The following is a 22,937-nucleotide window of genomic DNA, read 5'->3' as shown; positions in this document are numbered from 1 at the left end:
TGTAATCTACCATTGCTAATCAAGGTTGTTTTAATTGTTGCTACAGAAAACTTGCATGTCCTCCAAGCAGCACGGAGCCTGAACAGTATTTTTGCCCAAGTTCTTTTTCTAAGAAGTTGCGGTCAGCTGTGTCTAGTTCAGCTGAACCAAGAATCAGCTGTGTCTAGCTGGAGCTGAACTGGTTAAGACTGGATAGGACCACGGACTATCCAACCGGGCACAATTGAGTATCCCCTCACTTACCTTTTTTTTTTTTTTTTTGCAGTACGCGGGCCTCTCACTGTTGTGGCTTCTCCCGTTGCGGAGCACAGGCTCCAGACGCGCAGGCTCAGCGGCCAGGGCTCACGGGCCCAGCCACTCCGCGGCGCGTGGGATCTTCCCGGACCGGAGCACGAACCCGTGTCCCCTGCATCGGCAGGCGGACTCTCAACCACTGCGCCACCAGGGAAGCCCCCCTCAGTTACCTTCTGATGTCAGAGGGCCGAAAATCCACCTTTAGATGCTGCTAAGCTCCTCCACGTTTGAACATGCAGAGGCCTGGAGCTTAGTTGCGCCTACGCAGAACCACGATTCCCGCACCTTTTAACAATCACCTTCCCCACGCCCCCCACGCTCCCCACGCCCCCCACGCTCCCCACGCCCCCCACGCCCCCCACGCCCCCCACGCCCCCCACGCTCCCCACGCCCCCCACGCTCCCCACGCCCCCCACGCCCCCCACGCTCCCCACGCCCCCCACGCTCCCCACGCCCCCCACGCCTTGGACCGCCCTGTGGCTTCATTCCTCGTCCCATGAATACCCCAAGCCCCGCCCCTCTGGCGAGGCTGTTCTGAGACTTTCTCCCTTCTCCTCGCTTGGCTGCCTCCTGAATAAGCTCTCTGCCACAGACCTCTGCGTCTCAGCATCTGCCTTGCTCTGCGTCGGGCAAAACGAACCTACATACCTTTGCGAAAGTTACTTATTTTAGCTACAAGTTGTCACAGCTATGTGTCATTAGAGTTAAATAGCGGCCATGGATTGAGGATTTACAATTAGTCGGGCAGGGCTAGGTCTTTGTATGCAGTGTCTCCTTAGGTCTTATAGCAACTCTGCGACCTATTTTGATTATTATTCCCATGTTATAAATGAGAAGTGGAGGCAGAGCTTAAGCAACTTGCCCCTTTAGTCGCTCAGCCAGTAAGTGGTAGAACTAGCATTATTAAGCTCTACTTTCTGTCTCTAAGCCCCTGTTTACTCAGTTGTGTATGAGATAAAATACAACCTTCTTTACCAGAAAGACATTTTTCTCACGAATGTCCCAAATCATAAGCATTACTTTCCCCAACTCTTCCGACATCCCCTATCTTAATGTGCCAAATTCCCCTCTCCAGAAACCTGAGTCCACCTAGATTCCTTCCTCTCCCTGATTCCCTGCACCTCTTCTAACATCCACCTCCCCTACAGTCTACCTCCTTCACGTTCCCTGTGTCAGCTGGTCATCCCAGCTCTGGTGACCCTCTGTACAGCTCAGATCCACGTCACCCTTCCCTACTGCTGCACTCCTCATCTCCGGAGAGCCGGATCTGAGACTTCTCCCCTCTCCTTATTTGGCTGCGTTTTGAATAACCCCTTTTTGCTGCAGACCTCCGCATCTCACCCTTTTCGGCTTGCTGTGCTTCAGGCAAAATAACCTAGTTCACCTGGTTCGGTAACAAGTAGAAGAAAAAGAAATGGGAGTAAGAACTGGAGGAGAAATGGGGCCAAGAGAGGATTTTGTTCTTGCCACGTTGTTGCTCTTTTTTCACAAAAGAAGCAACACATGCTTGTAGGGTGCTGGGGATAATCTAGAGTAGAGAGAAATGTTTGATGCACAAGGACAGGGCAGAATTACTAGGACAGTCAACGAGTAGGTGAGAGAAGGTGGGATCTAGCCCACAAATGGAGAGGCTGACCTTCGCGAGGACCATGACACCTTAGTTAACACACCAGAAGGTTGGATTCAGCCATGTGCACTGTGGAAGTACTCTTCAAACTGTTTTCTGTAAAACTGGAGCGTAGGAAACAAGGTTATCTACTAGACTGAGAATGGGAACGTATTGGAGCTCCAAGAAGACAGAACATAAAATACTCAGGAACTAGGAGTGTAGATAAACCAGAGAAATGTAGTGTAGCCTCTGGGCAGTGTGAAGAACCTGTCAGTAGTGATCACAAATTTAAATTCGTGTCAGTCAGCACGGGTGTGTGGTTTGCTCCAAATCATCTTAGCTGTACTGGTGCAGAATAGACACCAAGAGCAGTTTCAGGGGAGTAATGTGGGAAGAAGCCAAATTGAGAAGACTTGAAGAGGAAATAGGAGGTGAGGAAGCAGAGATTCCAGACTTAGCTTGTCCCAGAAGGAATAAAATATACAAAGTGTATGCAGGTAGGGGATGTGGAATTGGGAAACATAAGATTTAAAAGTGGGAGACACTAAAGTATGTTTGTATACTGTGGACTGAGCAAGTAGAGAAGAAATTGATGATGGAGAAAAGGGCGGGGGGGAATCAAGGAAGTGGGTAAAGTCCTTAAGCAGGTTAGGGGATAGAGAACACGGATCACAAGTGCAGAAGCTGACCGCTGATGGGCACAGGTTTGAGCAGGTTTGTAGAGAAGACCGGGAGGAAGGTCAGGTTTCCACTCTGAGGGCTTGTATTTTCTTAATGATAAGACGAGGTCATTCGTTGAAGAAGGCAGGTGTGGGAAGTTGGAGAGAAGGTGTGAAACAACCATCTGGAAGAAGACATAAGTGCACTTCTATGGAGGCACAGTAAGATTCCTGGCCGTTGACAAGCACCCATTTGAGGTTTTTATCCAAAACTTAGAGTCAGTCTGGTTCTGTGATGTTTTTTTGTTTGTTTGTTTGTTTGTTTTTCTTCAAGTAGATACTGAAGTGGAGAGTTGGGTTCACCAGGGAAACCTACAAGACGACAGAGCTTTCTCCATGAAAAATATCCTATCTCCAGAACCCAGGGAGGGTGGCACAGAGGGGAACCAGAGGGTGACACTGTATGTTATTCTGACTGCTGATCCCTTTAAATGAGTTTCTATTTTAAGAGCCTGGGGATCAATAGTGCTTAATTTAATCAGCTTCTTGCAGGTTAAAAGGAAATTGAAAATCTTTATGAGTCCTGGAATAAGTTTTCATCAGAAGCTCAGGCTAATGTGCCGAGAGTGTCGTAGGGCAAGGGAAGGTGGCGTCTCTGTTTATTCCAGAAGACAATTATGACCCTGCAGGGCATTCTTTGGCTTGGATCCTGTTTATCTGCATCTTACCAGGCCATGCTGGTTGCTTAATTCAGGATTTCTCCTTAACTCCAAGCTATGATTTTTAGCGTAGCCTACAGAATCATCCCTGTCATCCGTCCTGACCTTAGCACAGAGATTTTTAGGAGCTCTAGTTCAAAACTCAATGGGCCTTAACCTCCTCACTCTGGGATGTACAGACTTCTATTATATGGCTTCAGCCTACCTTCTCAGTTCATATCCTACTGCTCCACCTATACCAGGCTGCTTGTAGATCCCTGATGATCCAAGCAATTCCCCCTCTTCACCTAGAACATCCTTCATTGCCTGTCAACCTGGGCAGCTGCTGCTGTTCCCTCAAGAATCCTTAAATGTCACCCCTTCAAGCTTGCTCTGGTTCCTTTTTTTAACATCTTTATTGGAGTATAATTACTTTACAATGGTGTGTTAGTTTCTGCTTTATAACAAAGTGAATCAGCTCTACGCGTACATATATCCCCATATCCCCTCCCTCTTGCGTCTCCCTCCCTCCCACACTCCCTATCCCACCCCTCTAGGTGGTCACAAAGCACTGAGCTCATCTCCCTGTGCTATGTGGCTGCTTCCCACTAGCTATCTGTTTTACGTTTGGTAGTGTATATATGTCCATGCCACTCTCTCACTTTGTCCCAGCTTACCCTTCCCCCTCCCCGTGTCCTCAAGTCCATTCTCTAGTAGGTCTGCGTCTTTATTCCCGTCTTGCCCCTAGGCTCTTCATGACCCCCACCCTTTTTTTAGATTCCATACATATGTGCTAGCATACGGTATTTGTTTTTCTCTTTCTGACTTACTTCACTCTGTATGACAGACTCTAGGTCCATCCACCTCACTACAAAGAACTCAATTTCATTTCCTTTTATGGCTAATATTCCATTGTATATATGTACCACATCTTCTTTATCCATTCATCTGTTGATGGACACTTAGGTTGCTTCCATGTCCTGGCTATTGTAAATAGAGCTGCAATGAACATTCTGGTACATGTTTGCAAATGAAGCAACTGACAAAGGATTAATCTCCAAAATTTACAAGCAGCTCATGCAGCTCAATATCACAAAAACAAACAACCCAATCCAAAAATAGGCAGAAGACCTAAACAGACATTTCTCCAAAGAAGATATACAGATTACCAACAAACACATGAAAGGGCGCTCAACATCACTAATCATTAGAGAAATGCAAATCAAAACTACAATAAGATATCATCTCACACCGGTCAGAATGGCCATCATCAAAAAATCTATAAACAATAACTGCTGGAGAGGGTGTGGAGAAAAGGGAACCCTTTTGCACTGTTGGTGGGAGTGTAAATTGATACAGCCACTATGGAGAACAGTATGGAGGTTCTCTGGTTCCTTTTGTCATTAACCTCACCCTTAGTACTTATCTGGCTCTGTAAGCACTTAGCACATCGTGCTGTGATTTATGTGTTCGTCAGTATTCCTTGAGGGACTTTGTCAAATTTATCTCTGTAGGCCCAGCACTTAGACCAAACTCTCACATATGATACGCACTCGAAGCATCAGATCCAACTTATGGAGCGAAAAATAATGATTCAAGAAACAGCTTCCACCTTTTTTTTTTTTAACTAAGCCCTAAACTTGTTTCAAGATCTCTAACATTTGGGGGGTCAGTAGGGTGAAGTAGGTAAGTCTTGGGATTCTAATCAGAAACTGGCATTTGAATCTCTGCTCCACTATTTATTAACCAAGCACCTGTTTGTGCCTCAGTTTCCCCATATATTTAATGATGAATATGAGTATCAACTTCATAGAATTACTATAAAAATTATACAAGACAGGGAATTCCCTGGCGGTCCAGTGGTTAGGACTCTGTACTTTCATTGCTGAGAGCCCTGGTCAGGGAACTAAGATCCCACAAGCTGTGTGGCAGGGCAAAAAAAAAAAAAAAAATTACACAAGACAGTGCATACAATGTGCTTAGCTCAGTGTTTTCCATGCTTTGCACATAATAGGTAATAAACATTAGTTATCCTAATCATTATTATGAACTGTAATTATCTGGAAGCTAGATTCTTGCTGATTTGTCTCTGCCTGAGCCCTTGTCTTGAAACCTTAAGTGTTTTATTTCCTCTTTGAATTCATCTCTGCCTTGCATCCCTCGCCTGCTCTCCCCCATCTCTTCCAAACTACCATCCCACCCCAGATTCCTGGTCTCCTAGAGGCAGGACCCTGGCACCTGATTATCTGACCTCTAAACGCTGCCTCCCTGAGGTTCCTATTACCACGTGCCCCCCACTGCCGACCCCGCCTGCCTTTGCAGGCACCGTCATCTCTAGTGGGGTCTCATCCTGAATCCAGCTTCTGCCTGGGCTGTCAGAACACAGGTCTCTGCCTTCCTTCCCTCCTGCACTGACTCTGCCTCCATCCCCAGTATCTGCCCCACCTCAGCTTTTCTGGGGCCCTCTGGGTCTGTATGCAAGGGCCATGGTTAACTTCTTCCCTCCATATCTGGCCACAGTGCACATTTTACATTTGCTGTGTGTACTTTTGCTGAACAATAATGACCAGCCCTGGGACTACACACAAAAGAGTGTGCTCCTGACCCAGTTAAATTCTTTTCCTACAAGGATCCCCATTATCCTTGTGCAGTATCCAAAAGGTCTTCAATTTATCAAATTGTTGGCCGTTCTAACCAAGTCATGCATATTAGATTACACTACAGTTTGTTAGTTTCAACCAGAGTCATCTAAAAGACCCAATCATTTCATCCTAGCTGGAGCTCTGAAGCAGAAGCATTCCAGCGGTAGACAATGGTGGTTACACATGCTATGGCTTTTGCTTTTTATTCAAGTGAATTTCCCAACCAGAAACTTCAGACCTATGCAATATTTTGACTAGAACTCCACCCAACTACCAACAGTCTAAGGAAATTAGTGGGTTTTGTAGCAGACGTAAATACGTGGAAATAAGGAGAATCCCATATTCTAAGTATTTCCCAAGCCTCACAGTTAGAAACGATGTTGACCAAATCTGTTTGTCTAAAGTCTCTAAAGTCAATTGAAATGGAAAATTTAACAGAGATAAGGAGCAAGAGAGAGACAGAGACAGAGAGCAAAGCTGCCCCTGGAACTCCTCGCTCCTGGATAAACTACCCTTAAAACAGAGCTACCGTTATGGTAAGTCAGTTCAACGAGGCACTTACTTCCATATCATCAAATGAGTTAACAACTTTATCTACGAGACTATCTTTTGTTAATTTTTACTCTCATAGAATGTTGCTATATTATGTAAATTTGTATGGGCTTATAAGAAATAAATTCATATGTAATGATTATTTTCTACTTATACAATTATATTTTACAAAGGAAGACATTAGACCCAGGGCCTTCTGCAATGTGAAATAAAATCCTTTTAGTACCAAAGATACATTTCCTGCAAAACCAAATGCAGGCAATTTCTCTTACTTATGATTTCTCTATACTTAGGAAACAAGGCAATAAAATTATTCCATGCATCATATCAGTGGTTAGTTAACCTGATATGGGAGAAGAGGTGAGGGCTGGAGGGAGGGAAATCGCTGTCTACGACATTTTGAGTGATGGTTCATTCAACAATCAGGATTCCTTTCCTCCATGTTAAAAGAAGCCGCAGAGGTGAAAGGGACTGACTCGTTCCCCAACCTAGAAAAGATGCCATGGACGGAGGAGATGGACGGAGAAAGAGCCCAGCTCTCTCCTAGGGCTTCAGCTTCAAGCCTCCTTGGGGACTGGAGTAGAGATTCACACACAACTGCCTTCCAGCAGCCCCTCCCACATGCAGCTGCTATTCTGCAGGGCCTATTACTAAATATAGCACCTGCATTTCAGACTGACAGAAGAGCTCCTGCTGTGTACACTGGGGAGCTGAATCTTCACACTCTCCTAATATGGTAAGCCCTGCAGCCCATCAGCCAGAGAAGCAGGGAGGGAGCCCAGCGGGTGCTAACATGAGCCTTAAGATTAACTCTTTCATGGAAGGCAGAATGGAAGCTAGCTTGACCACTGGTCACTGCAGAGTCTCCATTTACTAAGAATCTGGAAACCAGGATCCAGTCCCCCTTGCAAATAGTGGTATTTGCAGACAAACACTAGATCAAGGAAGCTGGGCAAAATAAACTGCCTCAACCCAAGGGTCACTGAAATAAAACAGGAAAAGAAAAATCCAGAAAAAATATTCTCAGGAGGGTGGGAAAGGCAGTAGAAAAGAGGACAGCAGAGGGACTGACAAGTACAGTACATGCCACCTCTGCCCCACAGACTGTCAGTCTGTCACAGCAGCTGTGCCCACGGCAAAATGGCGAGCAGGTGTCCGTGTTGGCTTTTGATTACAGACCCAACAGCGATTGGAGACTGCAGAGCATGGGTCCCCCGGCCACTGGCTGTTCTTCCCAGCCTGCTGGAGACCCCGCCATCCCAAGGACTGGGCCATTCAGCATTTCAGGGTGTCTCCCCAGAGCCAAAGGACTATGCCCCTTGCAGGAATAATAAGAGGAAGCCCATGGTTAGACAATCAATGTCCCTAATAACTCACTAAAGTGTCAGGGTGAAATACTAAAAGCCTCCTCCTCTCTTTCCACGGGGGAAAAAAGGAAAACCACTGTGGCAGCTGCCCACTCGGAGTGCTGGGAGGACTGGCGAGTTCTCTTTTGAGCGGGGGTGATGGATAAGAGAACGAATGAAGTTTCAAGACGTCCTAATCTCGCTGCTCTATCCTTCCGCTTCTCAGTGCCCTGCTGGCTTCCATAGTTGGGTAGCAGGGTTGCGAGTCTACAAAGGTTAGGGAGGGTAAGGCCTTGTCTAGGCAGTATAAAGTATTTACTCCCTCAAGGGTCAAATGTGGGAACTCTTTTTTTTTTAACATCGTTATTGGAGTATAATTGCTTTACAATGGTGTTTGAGTTTCTGCTGTATTACAAAGTGAATCAGCTATACGTATACATATATCCCCATATCCCCTCCCTTTTGCGTCTCCCTCCCACCCTCTGTATCCCACCCCTCTGGGTGGACACAAAGCACCGAGCTGATCTCCTGTGCTATGCGGCTGCTTCCCACTAGCTATCTATTTTACATTAGGTAGCGTATATATGTCCATGCCACTCTCTCACTTCGTCCCAGCTTACCCTTCCACCTCCCTGTGTCCTCAAGTCCACTCTCTATGTCTGTGTCTTTATTCCTGTCCTGTCTCTACTTTCATCAGAACCTTTTTTCTTTTTTTTTAGATTCCATATATATGTGTCAGCATAAGGTGTTTGTTTTTCTGACTTACTTCACTCTGTATGACTGACTCTAGATCCATCCACCTCGCTACAAATAACTCAATTTCGTTTCTTTCTATGGCTGAGTAATATTCCATTGTATGTATGCACCACATCTTCTTTATCCATTCAGCTGTTGATGGGCACTTAGGTTGCTTCCATGTCCTGGCTATTGTAAATAGAGCTGCAATGAACATTGTGCTATGTGTCTCTTTTTGAATTATGGTTTTCTCAGGGTATATGCCCAGTAGTGGGATTGCTGGGTCATATGGTAGTTGTATTTTTACTTTTTTAAGGAACCTCCATACTCTTCTCCATAGTGGCTGTATCAATTTACACTCCCACCAACAGTGCAAAAGGGTTCCCTTTTCTCCACACCCTCTCCAGCAGTTATTGTTTCTAGATATTTTGATGATGGCCATTCTGACTGGTGTGAGGTGATCCTCATTGTAGTTTTGATTCACATTTCTCTAATGATTAGTGATGTTGAGCATCCTTTCATGTGTTTGTTGGCAGTCTGTATATCTTCTTTGGAGAAATGTCTGTTTAGGTCTTCTGCCCATTTTTGTATTGGGTTGTTTGTTTTCGTGATATTGAGCTGCTTATATATTTTGGAGATTAATCCTTTGTCAGTTGCTTCATTTGCAAATATTTTCTCCCATTCTGAGGGTTGTCTTTTTGTCTTGTTTATGGTTTCCTTTGCTGTGCAAAAGCTTTTAAGTTTCATTAGGTCCTGTTTGTTTATTTTTATTTCCATATCTCTAGGAGGTGGGTCAAAAAGGATCTTGCTGTGATTTATGTCATAGAGTGTTCTGCCTATGTTTTCCATGAAGAGTTTTATAGTGTCTGGCCTTACTTAAGGTCTTTATTCCATTTTGAGTTTATTTTTGTGTATGGTGTTACGTAATTTCATTCTTTTACATAATTGTCCATTTTCCCCAGCACCACTTATTTAAGAGGCTGGCTTTTCTCCACTGTATATTCTTGCCTCCTTTATCAAAGCTAAGGTGACCATATGTGCACGGGTTTATCTCTGGGCTTTCTATCCTATTCCATTGATCTATATTTCCATTTTTGTGCCAGTACCATACTGTCTTGATTACTGTAGCTTTGTAGTATAGTCTGAAGTCAGGAAGCCTGATTCCTCCAGCTCCATTTTTCTTTCTCAAGATTGCTTTGGCTATTCGGGGTCTTTTGTGTTTCCATACAAATTGTGAAATTTTTTGTTCTAGTTCTGTGAAAAATGCCGTTGGGAGTTTGATAGGGATGGTAGTATAGTCATTTTCACAATGTTGATTCTTCCAATCCAAGAACATGGTATATCTCTCCATCTGTTGGTATCATCTTTAATTTCTTTCATCTGTGTCTTATAGTTTTCTGCACACAGTTCTTTTGTCTCCTTAGGTAGGTTTATTCCTAGGTATTTTATTTTTGTTGCAATGGTAAATGGGAGTGTTCCCTTAATTTCTCTTTCAGATTTTTCATCATTAGTGTATAGGAATGCAAGAGATTTCTGTGCATTAATTTCGTATCCTGCTACTCTACCAAATTCATTGATTAGCTCTAGTAGTTTTCTGGTAGCATCTTTAGGATTCTCTATGTGTAGTATCATGTCATCTGCAGTGACAGTTTTACTTCTTCTTTTCCAATTTGGATCCCTTTTATTTCTTTTTCTTCTCTGATTGCTGTGGCTAAAACTTCCAAAACCATGTTGAATAATAGTGGTGAGAGTGGACAACCTTGTCTTGTTCCTGATCTTAGAGGAAATGGTTTCAGTTTTTCACTATTGAGAATGATGTTGGCCTGGGATTGTCATATATGGCCTTTATTATGTGGAGGTAGGTTCCCTCTATGCCTGTTTTCTGGAGAGTTTTTATCATAAATGGGTGTTCAATTTTGTCAAAAGCTTTTTCTGCATCTATTGAGGTGATCATATGGTTTTTCTCATTCAGTTTGTTAATATGGTGTATCACATTGATTGATTTGCGTATATTGAAGAATCCTTGCATTCCTGGAATAAACCCCAGTTGATCATGGTGTATGATCCGTTTAATGTGCTGTTGGATTCTGTTTGCTAGTATTTTGTTGAGGATTTTTGCATCTATGTTCATCAGTGGTATTGGCCTGTAGTTTTCTTTGTGACATCCTTGTCTGGTTTTGGTATCAGGGTGATGGTGGCCTCGTAGAATGAGTTTGGGAGTGTTCCTCCCTCTGCTATATTTTGGAAGAGTTTGAGAAGGATAGGTGTTAGCTCTTCTCTAAATATTTGATAGAATTCGCCTGTGAAACCATCTGGTCCTGGGCTTTTGTTTGTTGGAAGATTTTTAATCATAGTTTCAATTTCAGTGCTTGTGATTGTTCTGTTTATATTTTCTATTTCCTGGTTCAGTCTCAGAAGGTTGTACTTTTCTAAGAATTTGTCCATTTCTTCCAGGTTGTCCATTGTATTGGCATATAGTTGCTTGTAGTAATCTCTCATGATCCTTTGTATTTCTGCAGTGTCAGCTGTTACTTCTCCTTTTTCATTTCTAATTCTGTTGATTTGAGTCTTCCCCCTTTTTTTCTTGGTGAGTCTTGCTAATGGTTTATCAATTTTGTTTATCTTCTCAAAGAACCAGCTTTTAGTTTTATTGATCTTTGCTATCGTTTCCTTCATTTCTTTTTCATTTATTTATGATCTGTTCTTTATGATTTCTTTCTTTCTTCTAACTTTGGGGTTTTTTTGTTCTTCTTCCTTTAATTGCTTTAGGTGTAAGGTTAGGTTGTTTATTTGAGATTTTTCTTGTTTCTTGAGGTAGGACTGTATTGCTATAAACGTCCAAATGTGGGAACTCTTGAATGTGGGCTGGCCTCACTCCTCACTGTTGGGCAGTGATAACATCAGTAACTGGCCAGTGATGTGGGTGTCTTTACCTTCTGGAACCCTACATTATCAAAACTGCTTTCCACATTTTATTTTGTCAAGGCCAGAGTCCCCAAGGACATTATAGGAGGTCTCTAAATTAGAAGTGAGACAGTGGTTGGGCTTTTTGTGACATAAGGCATGGGCCCAGACTCTGCTAGCTACCATCTCCTGCCTTGTGAAATGCAGTGTGTACATGGAGGGAATCCCCACTCCCAGCCCCACCCAGTGTGTGACTGTTCCACCTGTCACTGCCTTTCTGAGGGCTCCAAGGACCTCACCCTCTGTGCCCAGAGTGGCTTTCAGTTGGGGGGTTAGATGCAGGCGCTGCTAAGTTTCAGGGTGTAGGTGGGTGGCCTTCTGCTGAGGGCTGAGCTCCAGGAAGCTTGTGGAGGAAAGTCCCCCTACGCACATTGGAGCCCCACCTCACTGGCCCTTTCCCTGTATAATCAATAAGGAGATGGCCATCTGTAGCTTTGCTTGGCTTCCACACAGCTCTTTGGCCACTGGCTATCCTCTGGCACCTCTGCACTCTCTCCTCCCTCCCCTGGACCCCCAAGTCTGGCCCTTTCAGGTCGAGTCCCCCCTAAATCTCTGTGCCCCAAGAAGGGGTGGGGTGGGCAAAATCTGCTGTCCCCTTTGTCCTTAGCACCCCTGCTCTGTTTTTCTTTTCAAGCTCTGTTCTTGCATAAACTCTTAAGTGAAATGTTTGGTCCCTCAGAACCCTTGCTTTTGATTCAAATGAAACCCCATTAGTAACTGGTTCCTGATACAAGAACCAGTTTAGGATGTTTGAAGAGCAGAAATAAACAAACCTGCAATTAACTATGTTTTTCCTGTTCTGGTGTTTGGATACAGTAATCTAATTCTCCTTGTATCAATGTAGACCCTCTAGTGACTATATAGAAAGTGTCAGGAAATGTGGAAAAGAAAGAAAGGCATAAAAATTAATATATAAGATCTGCTATTGTACCAGTTGATATGTCTACAGACTATTACAAAAGAAATGATATCCAATTGGCAGGAAAGGAATGCTGAAAGTTTAAAAAGCATTATTTCATTTTGAATAAAACATAGATTAAAAATTCTTCATCAGAACTATTATCACTACCCATCTTTGCACCCAAATGGGGGAAAAAGGAGGAAGGTGGACACTTTTCCAGAGTTCTTCTTTCAGTGGTCAGTTAACTTCACTAATTCATAAACTAAAGCTACAACTTAACTCCAGCCCACCTGCCCCATTCCACCCAGGGTTGGGGGAGGTGCCTTACAGCAAAGCCTGAGACTGCTGTGATTCTTTGCATCAGAAGCCTTAGGCCCTAAGAAAATGTGGACCGTGAACTGAACCTGCTTGTATTCACAAATGATTTATACTGGAAATTAATATTAACCAATATTATCCATTTACTTTGTTCAACAATTATATTTTTGAGTTCCTCTACGTGTTATTCTCTGTTCTTGCCAAAGGAGATACTGCAGACAGAGGTCCTACCCTTTGGAGCTTTTAGTGGAGGAAACACACCCATGCACAACCCAGGAAAACAAATAACGTGATTGTCATCATTACTATGAAGAACATAAATAGGGTGATATGGTGAGTAAAAGAGTATGTACAATACAGGCACTGTTTTCGAAAGCATGATCTGCGGAGAAAGACCTCTAAGAAGAGGACATTTCGAGTTAAGACAGGCCTGGAAGTGTAGAGGTACTGATGGAAGAATTTGTTTCAGATGCTTGAAGGACAGAGACGAAACCAGTGCATGGCTCGAGCCTAGGGAAACAAGGGGAAAGAGAAGAGAACGAGATTGGTCATTAGGGAGGGATCAGAAAAAGCCATGAAGAAGTTGAGATTTTTTTTTTTTTTTTTTTTTTTTTTTGCGGTACGCGGGCCTCTCACTGCTGTGGCCTCTCCCGTTGAGGAGCACAGGCTCCGGAAGTGCAGGCTCAGCGGCCATGGCCCACGGGCCCAGCCGCTCCACGGCATGTGGGATCTTCCCAGACCGGGGCACGAACCCGTGTCCCCTGCATCGGCAGGCGGACTCTCAACCACTGCGCCACCAGGGAAGCCCCCAGGTCTAATTATTAATGCTACCCAGCTTTCAGATGAGCTGACATGCCCTTTGTAGGGCTTTGGGTTGTTAAAGCCTGTGGATCAATATCAGTTTAAAGGTGGTTTCTCTCTGTTCACCCGTGGAACACAACAGAGGAAAGGGTTCTTCCTCAGATGCAGCAGAGAGATGTGTCTTCAAAGTGGGCAAAGAGGCAGACAGCAACCATTTGTCACCATAAACATTAGCTGAGCCATTGCATTTTTTAAGCACAGATTTATCGGGTAGGTTTGTGTGAATGTGTGCCTTTGGCAAAGTTCTCAAGGGCTGTCTGTTTCATTGGGGAAGAAACACCTCTCCGCCAAGGCCAAGAAAACGATTTCAGCTAAGAAACGAACTGCTGCGGCTCATAATATCACCCATGAAATAACTGTAGCCAGAGCCAGAAAATGCAGTCATTAGAAAGGCTTCAGCAAGAACCAGGCTGTGACGACATCCCCTTCCCCACCCCAGATAACTGTGCTTTCATCTTTGTGGCTCCCACTCCAGGAAAATGACCTTAGGATGACTTTCAAGTCCTACATTTCTCTGTGAAAGAAAACATTAAGAAGGAATAAGAAAATTATAGACGGGCCCCAAAATTTGAATAGAAGGGGAAATTCTTACGAGTTTACTTAGAAAGGAAATCATTAAATTCTTTCGAAATGATCTTTTCTCTTCAAGTGCAAAAGACGGACTCGGGGAGCGGAGAGACTACAGGCAGGACACACATGGTCAGATCAAGTCTTCACAGACCAACTGCTAAAAATAGATGAAATTTAAAGCTGGGATTGAATTAGGTCACCTTAGCACTTTGATCAGGGAGCCCATTTACCAAATGTGATGCTGCTCAGTATTTGGCCGTTACAGCTGAAGGAAGAAAAGAAGGATCGATTGTTGTAGCAGCCACTGTAGACACGCACATAGACAGAGCATCTCCTAGGCAGGTGGGCAGGAGGGCCGGTGCGTGTGCTCCAGATCCTGCATGTGCCCTCCTCTGGCTCCTTTCTCCGTCCCAGCTCTATACCCCAGGGGCAAGCTCTCCCCGCTCCCCGCTCCCAGACTGCTGACTTCTGGTTGGCTCTGAGGCTCGAGTGTGAGAGGAGAGACAGCCAGCTTGGGTATTTCCTCTCTGCTCTGCCTCTGCTCCTCGCCTGCCTCTGACAGGCAGCCAGCATCCTGCCAGGTCACTGCCTCCGGGGCTCGTGTTCTCAGTGGGCTCTGAGCAGGTTCCCCTTTCTCCAGCCCTGGAGGTGATAAAGGCTCTCTGCTCTCTAATTTCTGGCTGCCTCACCATGCACTCCCTGCTCCCTCACCCCTTCCTCACTACTCACAGTAGCCCCGGGACTACATTCTCTTCACTTAAATCCCTTGTGTGGAACTATGTTCCCTGCCAGGACACTGAGCCATACGGCCCTGAATACATGTGCACAGAAGAAGACTCCAGCTCTATTCTAAGGCAAATGGTCATGGTATCCCATGGGTACCTCATTTAGCTTCAATGCCTTAGTGTGGAAAATAAGGTAACATTAGTACAGAACTTAGACTGGTGGTTCACTGTTTTCTTTAGGCACTTTCAGCAGGATACTCATGTCTTTCACATACACATTATAGGAAGTCTGGGCCCGAGGCCCCAGATAGCCACAGTCAGATTTACATTTTGGGGGTCCCAGCAAGAAGGTACAGGACAGCAGAGATGAGCTGCTGCAAGCTTTCCAATGGGTGTTAAGAGAGCTTAAGGACTCTAGAAATATCCCCCAAGGTATAAAGGGATAGAAATATTTTGCATTCATTTTTATTCCTGGCTGTGAATAGGTGGTCAAGATAAGAGAAAGATGAAAGAAAGATACAGGAGAGGAGAGGAAGGGGGATGAGGTAGAGAGGGAGGGGAGGGGAGGGAGAAGGGAGGGGAAGGGGAGAGGAGGAAAAAAGAGAGAGCTAGTAATTCTTTGTTAAATTTCAGCCAGGGCTAAATAAAATCTCTTTTTTAGAAAACTAAATAATCTTACTTGCAGAATTAATGCCAAGAGCTTTGCTTTGAAAAACGGGCCAGCCAACATAGAGATACTTAATTTACAACCTGCAGCTCAGATGCCTTTCACAAACACCCTGTCTGAAATATCCCTGTCCTCCATAACCCACTGCCCCATCATGTGTTTTATTTTTTCTCATGACACTTAGCACCGCCTGACATGACATTACAGGACTTCTGTGAGTGTCTCTTGTCAGCTCTGCCCCTGGCGTGCCAGCTCTTGGAGACCAGTGCGCTGTGCATTCCTTCACCAGCGCCAGGGCGAGAGTGGACATCAAGACCAAGGTGACAGTGGGAATCCAGCGAGTCCGGGAACCTCCAGTGGCCATTCCTCCTGCAAGGCAGATGGCTGAGCGGCGGTCACCAAACAAACAACTGTGACTACACTTTGTCTCAGAAAATCGGAATGGGGGACCCTTACGTATTCAAGAGCGATTCTCTCCCCGAATTTTTGTGAAAACCCGATTCAGGGTTTCATTCATATGCTGTTAGTGGCAGAACATGAAGTGTCCCTTTTTCTCTTCCTTGGTGCTGGATTTTCTTCCTCTGAAAATAAGGAAGAAAAGACTCCAGATGGAGAGCTCACATTGTCGGCAGATTTAGAAAAACTCCCCTGGAATTTGTACAGACTGACAAGCGAGTCATCTTCCATCTTATTGCTTTAATTTCAGGCTTCAGAGATGCCCAGCTCTGTTGTTCAAATAGTTTTATTAAAAATTTGTGAGGAGGGAAAAGAAGTCTCCGTGGGCCTGTCTGATTTCATTATCCCTGACACAGCACACAAATGGAGCAGGGCTGCCGAAAGCTAGAGATGGCCGTCTGTGGCACTGGGGGGAAGTGAAAGCCTCTGGAAGCTTCCAGTACTGATCACAGATGTTCTCGTCTGCCAGGGAATCTCACAGAATCACGAGTCTCCATATATAACTTAGTGCATATTTCTCAGTCATTAAACCACCAGTATCCTAGTCAGAAGACAGACACCCACCTATCCCCAACCTTCAACTTGTCCCTTTAGTCTAACTTCTATTGCTCCTCTCATTGGAAAAATTCCATTCTCTAAGAATTTTCTGAGTCCAGATTGAGCAATAGAATGCCAGCCATTCCTCTGTGGCTTTGCTGGATGACCCCAGCATTCCACAAAGAGAGGATACTGCCATTCAGATTGTGATCCAGACATTCGAGTCCCCCAAAGTCTAGGTACAGACCTGCCAATATCCTGAAAGGCAGGGATTTGCCTGATAGCACCAACTAAAGCGGAGCCCCTGTGGAAAGGGCAGATGGCCTTGTGTGTTCCCTCGGAAGGAACACTAGGTCACATGAAGGTGGTCAGCCCAGTGAGACAAGCTACCTTGTCCCATACATATTTTTCTGGTTGCCAGGAGAGGTCTCCAGCCTCAAGAGCGGCCCTGTTGAAAGATGCCCAACTGAGTTTTGTGAAGGTTTGGGGCAGCCCTGTTGAAAGATGCCCAGTGGAATTGTGTCAAGGTTTGGAATGAGTAAGGGGATTGGAGGGGGTGTACTAGCAACACAGGTGGACACGAAGAAAGTAAAGAGCCCCCAGCAGGCCATCTGGATTCCAGCTCCAGCTCACTCCCTGACTCCATCACAGCCTTTCTCAACCCAAGATAAATGTTAGGATCAACAGAGCTTTTAAAAAATACTGGTGCCTGGACACGACCCTCAAAACAATTCAAATAGGATCAAATCAGAATTTTTCTCCCCACCTGAAAGTTCTAGGAGAAAGTATAGGGGTATAAAAAGTTTGGGAAAACTTTAAGTGCAGAGTTGCAAAGTTAATGCCAAGGATGAGTTTCTTTGGTTTCTCCAGCCACACTCTCATGCAGAGGGATGGGGGGTGGGGGGCACCGCCAAAACCAAAGGGTTTTCACGGCCAAAGAGGAAAGTAGATGGAAGCTGACCCAGGAGAAGGGAGGGCTGCTTCCACAGCTCAGGCCCCAGTGCTCTCAGGCCAGGACCTGATTTCATAGCTGCTTTGGGAACTTTGCAAATTCCTGGGCCAATGCCCAGGGCTAGAGAAACCACCATGTCTACGTAAGGCCCCAAGCATCTACCTTCTATTCTTTAAGATCACACCTACCACTGAAGATCAAAAGATTCCTCACTCCCTCTACCAAGTCCCTTCCAACTTAGCCAAGAATTTTGTCCCTGCTTAACCTCCTTCCCCTGCTCACAGGAGAAATGAGGGTAGTTCTTTTTTCTTCTCTGTTAGGGGCCTGTGTTAAGCCTGGCGATGGTCCCGATTTTGACTCGCAGCATCACTGCCCTATTCACGGGGTTTGCACAGTGCACGATCTGTATGACTGTAGATGATGGCCCTGAGGAGGCCGTGATTAGATAAGCATGCCACAGACACAAATGTGCAAATGACTGAACACACACTCACACACACACACACACACAGTCAGTAAGCCATCAGCATGGCAAAGAAAGAAAACTAGCAACAACGAAACCAGAAGACTCATTTTTTAACCTAGACAGTGATCAAACGGTTCCATGTAAACTGTGATTTTAGTTGCTTCTTCCTCAGCCCTAGAAATTATGCTTCCCTCTGAAGAGCTGATGTAGCACTCTAAATGATACATTCACTACTAGAATTCAGTGTTCTGTTTCTCTCCAGGATAGTAATAGAGACTGGATACATGTCCTAGTGTCTAATTCTCAAGTTATATAATTAGTAACTACATCATGCAATTTTTTTTTTAAATCCTGCTACAAGATAGCAGCTCAGGGCTTCCCTGGTGGCGCAGTGGTTGAGAGTCCGCCTGCCGATGCACGGGACGCGGGTTCGCGCCCCGGTCCGGGAGGATCCCACATGCTGCGGAGCGGCTGGGCCCGTGAGCCATGGCCGCTGCGCCTGCGCGTCCGGAGTCTGTGCTCCGCAACGGGAGAGGCCACAGCAGTGAGAGGCCCGCGAACCACACACACACACAAAAAAGAAAAAAAGAAAAAAAAGATAGCAGCTCATAGGAGGCAAAGCTGAAGTTGTTCAGCAGGTTCAGTTGTTTTAAAGTACTCAGGCTTCTTTCAGCCACAAGTCATTATTATCTGTTTCTTCTTTATCATTACCATTATTATTATTACTATTTGACCACCGTTAAGAGAATGTTCTCTAGAAGTTTAAGAGTTAGAGAGTGAGAGGGAAAAGGAGTATGACATTGAAATCATCTCAACTATAGCTCTTTGCATCTCCTGAGAAGCCTTTCAGAGAGGCGTTTTCTCTAATTTTCATGATCATGATTTCTATCTCATGAGGTGATTAGGTCTTCTCTAATTTTTATGAGACACCAGTGCATGTCATGAGTCACTCTTTGGCAAATAACCCTGCAGAGGGCAGGGAAGACTAAAGGAGAGAAGAAATCAAATCATATTAACTAGGAGGCACTAAGTCTGTAATGGGATAAATCAACTCCCTTTTCTTTTCCTTTTAGTTGTTCAGTTATGTAATTATTATTATCCACATGCTCAGTCTAACTTTTCCCAGAATATATAATCATACAGTTTACTTCCTAGGGCTGGACCTTCAGTCTCTGATCTTCTGAAATGTTGGTTTCAGCTCACTGGCCACCTTGGGAGGCCCACAGAGGTCATAGTTAGGGACTGACTTGGGCACCAACTGGAGTCAGCATCTTTTTAAAATTGCACTTTCACTCAACAAAGAGAAGTAGCTCCTTTGGTGAAAGGCATTTCAGCAGAGCTCATGGTTGATCTATTGCTTTCTCGGGGGGGAGGGGGCATTTTATCTGGAAGGTACCAAAGAGCTCTCCACCAGTCTGGTAGAGCTCTGTCCGCCCCGGCCTTCCATTCTCTCCTCAGTAGAAACACATACACACTTGCTTTCAAGCCTGTCCACTGCTAGGGATGTCCTTCTCTCTAGCATACACAAAAGATGAGAATAGCATCACCACTGACTGACACGTCTCTTAAACTTTGAGAAGCAGTGTTGGCAACTGCAACCACAACAAACAATCCATATCGAGGGCCCACACTTCTGCCTCGAACATGGGAATTCAGGCCAATTCAAATATTTCCAAAACACCTCTCAGAGCCAAACTCTCAGATCCGCACACTTAAGGGGCAAGCACTCCAGCCCTCATCTCGGGGAGCTGTTTTTAAACAGGCCTCTGCATTAGAAAGTCAACACTTCACAGATTTCTAGCTACCTCTAGATCTGGTCTCTGAGATTTGAGGTTGTGCAAATTCAAACTCTAGACCATAGCTATGTCAATGAGTATAGTCCAGTACTAATAGTAATTAGCATTAAAGAGAACCAAACAATATTCAAGTTGCTTTTGTATCCATTGTGTCTGATGTGATGTGAGGAATGGAGAAATGCGAAATTACATAATTTTCAAGAGACCAAAATTGTCTGTCAATGCTGAGGAAAAAAGATGACCAGGACTCTCCCTTGGTGGCACAGAGGGACCTACACTTTCTAGGAGAAATTTCCATATTTATGACAACATTCCTTCCAGATTTTCCAAAACATTTCTAATTTCTATCAATTTTCCCTCTTGTTGCCACAAGTATCCTTGTATTTGTCATACTGTGTACCATGTATTTTTGGTTTACAGTCAGCATAATGAAAGCTCACTGCAACTTTTGGTGCATATCCAGGCCGTTTAAACATAGGTCACTCTCTTTTTTCTTCCATCTCTCTTTTCCTGGGAATTAGTGATCCCGTGGCCCTGCTAGCAAAAGAAGAGAGGGATGTCTCTATGCTGCAGGAGCGCAGTCCACACCGTGGGCCCCTGGGTATTTGGAAGATATTTATGCAGTCCAGTCAAGTAAGTTCCTTGCCAGATTTAAAAAAAAAAAAAAAGGAATTTTTACAGAATGGACCAGACCTTCAAGATTTTGTATCTGGTGATCTAGCAGACAAGAGCACCTGGGATGAGTATAAAGGAGGCATAAAACGCCAGAAAGGAGAACGGTTAAGACTACCTCCATGGCTAAAGACAGAGATTCCCATGGGGAAAAAATTACACTAAGCTGAAAAATACAATGCAGAATTTAAATCTCCATACAGGGTGTGAGGAAGCTCGGTGTCCCAATATTGGAGAGTGTTGGGGAGGCAGAGGATATGCCACTGCTCCAATTATGTTGATGGGTGACACATGTACAAGAGGTTGTAGGTTTTGTTCTGCTAAGACTGCAAGAAATCCACCTCCACTGCATGCCAAGGAGCCCTACAATACTGCAAAGGCAATTGCAGAGTGGGGTCTGGATTATGTAGTCCCGACGTCTGTGGATCGAGAAGATATGCCTGATGGAGGAGCTGAGCACTTTGCAAAGACGGTGCCTTACTTAAAGGAAAGGAATCCGAAAATCCTTGTGGAATGTCTCGCCCCTGATTTCTGAGATTTTAAAGCAACAGAAAAAGTTGCTCTGTCAGGATCAGATGTGTATGCACATAATGTAGAAACAGTTCCAGAACTACAGAGGAAAGTTCGTGATCCCCGGGCCAATTTGGACCAGTCTCTACGTGTACTGAAACATGCCAAGGAAGTTCGACCTGATGTTATTCTAAAACACCTATAATGTTGGGTTTAGGTGAGGATGACGAGCAGGTATATGCAACGATGAAAGTACTTCGTGAGGCAGATGTGGACTGTTTGACTTTGGGACAATATATGCAGCCAACAAAGCGCCACCTTAAGGTTGAAGAATACATGACTCCTGAAAAGTTCAAATCCTGGGAAAAAAGCAGGAAATGAACTTGGATTTCATTAGACTGCAAGTGGCCCTCTGGTGTGTTCTTCACATAAAGCAGGTGAATTTTTCCTGAAAAATCTAGTAGCTAAAAGAAAAAGGAAGCCCTCTAACACTTAACAAGACATTCAAGATCACAGGAATCTTAAAACTTTGACTCCAGTTGGTAACAGAAGTGATGGCAGAATGCCTAGACTTCAGTGGATATGTCCCAGTCTTTTTGTCTTAAGAAAAATGTCAATAAGTTGTGCATATTTAATTATAATAATTCATTTGTCTTTTAGCATATCTTCTTTGTCCCAGTAAACAACTGCTTGTTATGATGTAATCATAAAACATCTTTGTAAGAATTTACTGTTAAGAGTATAATTTTAAAAATACATTAAAAACGTCTAGAAAATCAAAAAAAAAAGTCACTCTCAAATTTGGAGACTATAACCCTACTATATTTAAAAGGGAGGAGGGAGACTAAATCAAGGTTACAAAAGTTGTATGATTTAAATATTGGCATTTAACAATTTAATACCTTTAACCACCCCCCCATACAACGTAATATATTCGGTTGGCAAGAAATTCCTAGAATTCTGTGTGCACACAGACACATGCACACACACCCTATGTCTGGTGTGGGTTTCAGCCTTGTCCTTGGATCCCCTTATCTCTGGCTAGAAGTTTATTTGGAGAGCATAAAGGAAAGGTGCTTCATGACTTTGACCCTGCAGGGTAGGAAAAAATTATTTTTCCTCTACCCTTCTAAGTTCTTGGCCAGGGCCCCTGGAACAAAAGACCGATTACCAAGAGAAAAACACAGAGAAGTTTATTCACATGTATATCTCACATACATGGGACTCACCGAGGGAAATGAGTAACTCAGGGAGGCGGCTTAGAATTCAGGCTGAAATACCACCTTCAGCTACATCAGAGAAAGGACTGTGGTGGGGCAGGTCAGGGGTGGGAAGGGGACCAAGAACAGTGACACGGTGAACAGGGTAAACTTCGTTACGCAGATTGCAGCCTGGGCCTTCTCCATGGATAAGTCTCTTCTGACTTAGAGCCATCCTTCTCTTCCTGGTCCAGAAAGCGAGACCCCCTCACAGATGGATATTTCCTTTACAAGTATAAATTGTCCTTACAAAAAGGCAGCTTTTATTCTGTTTTCCAGAGCTTCTCTTCTGTCTTCTCTTTCTCAAAACAATGCTTATGTCTAGAGGCCTATTTTGGGGTGGTGTATCCTGGTGTCCTACAATAATACGAAATGCCCTTCTGGCCCCCAGGTGAGAGGCCTTACGGTGAACGCTCGTAAAGCAGCCCTGAATATAAGCACAAGTCCCAGTAAACACAGTCATGAGCCTGATGGGAGAACAGCAGTCTCCAGAATGTGGGCGGGAGCTCTGTCCTCCTGACGCTTGGCTGTGGTGCTCAGGGCCTGGGAAGAGCTGGACAGAAAACCCTGAGGCCTGGAAACAATTTCACAGGCGGATACATTTTTGAAACTGAGGGGTTGTTAGAGCTCAAACTTTTGTGCTCTTTTCTTTTTTCTTTTTTTTTTTTTTTTTCGGTACGCGGGCCTCTCACTGTTGTGGCCTCTCCCGTTGCGGAGCACAGGCTCCGGACGCGCAGGCTCAGCGGCC

General features: G+C 44.5%; 1 pseudogene; it reads left to right on the top strand.

The window, feature by feature from the left end:
• Positions 1–20,071: 20,071 nt before the first annotated feature.
• LOC101275779 (lipoyl synthase, mitochondrial-like) lies at positions 20,072–21,603 on the top strand (annotated as a pseudogene).
• The last annotated feature ends 1,334 nt before the right edge of the window (positions 21,604–22,937 follow it).

The sequence above is a fragment of the Orcinus orca genome, chromosome 11 (genome assembly GCF_937001465.1).
Source record: "Orcinus orca chromosome 11, mOrcOrc1.1, whole genome shotgun sequence".
Lineage (NCBI taxonomy): Eukaryota > Metazoa > Chordata > Mammalia > Artiodactyla > Delphinidae > Orcinus > Orcinus orca.
Note: the sequence above shows the minus strand (reverse complement) of the source record. Positions and strands in the feature narration are given on the sequence as shown.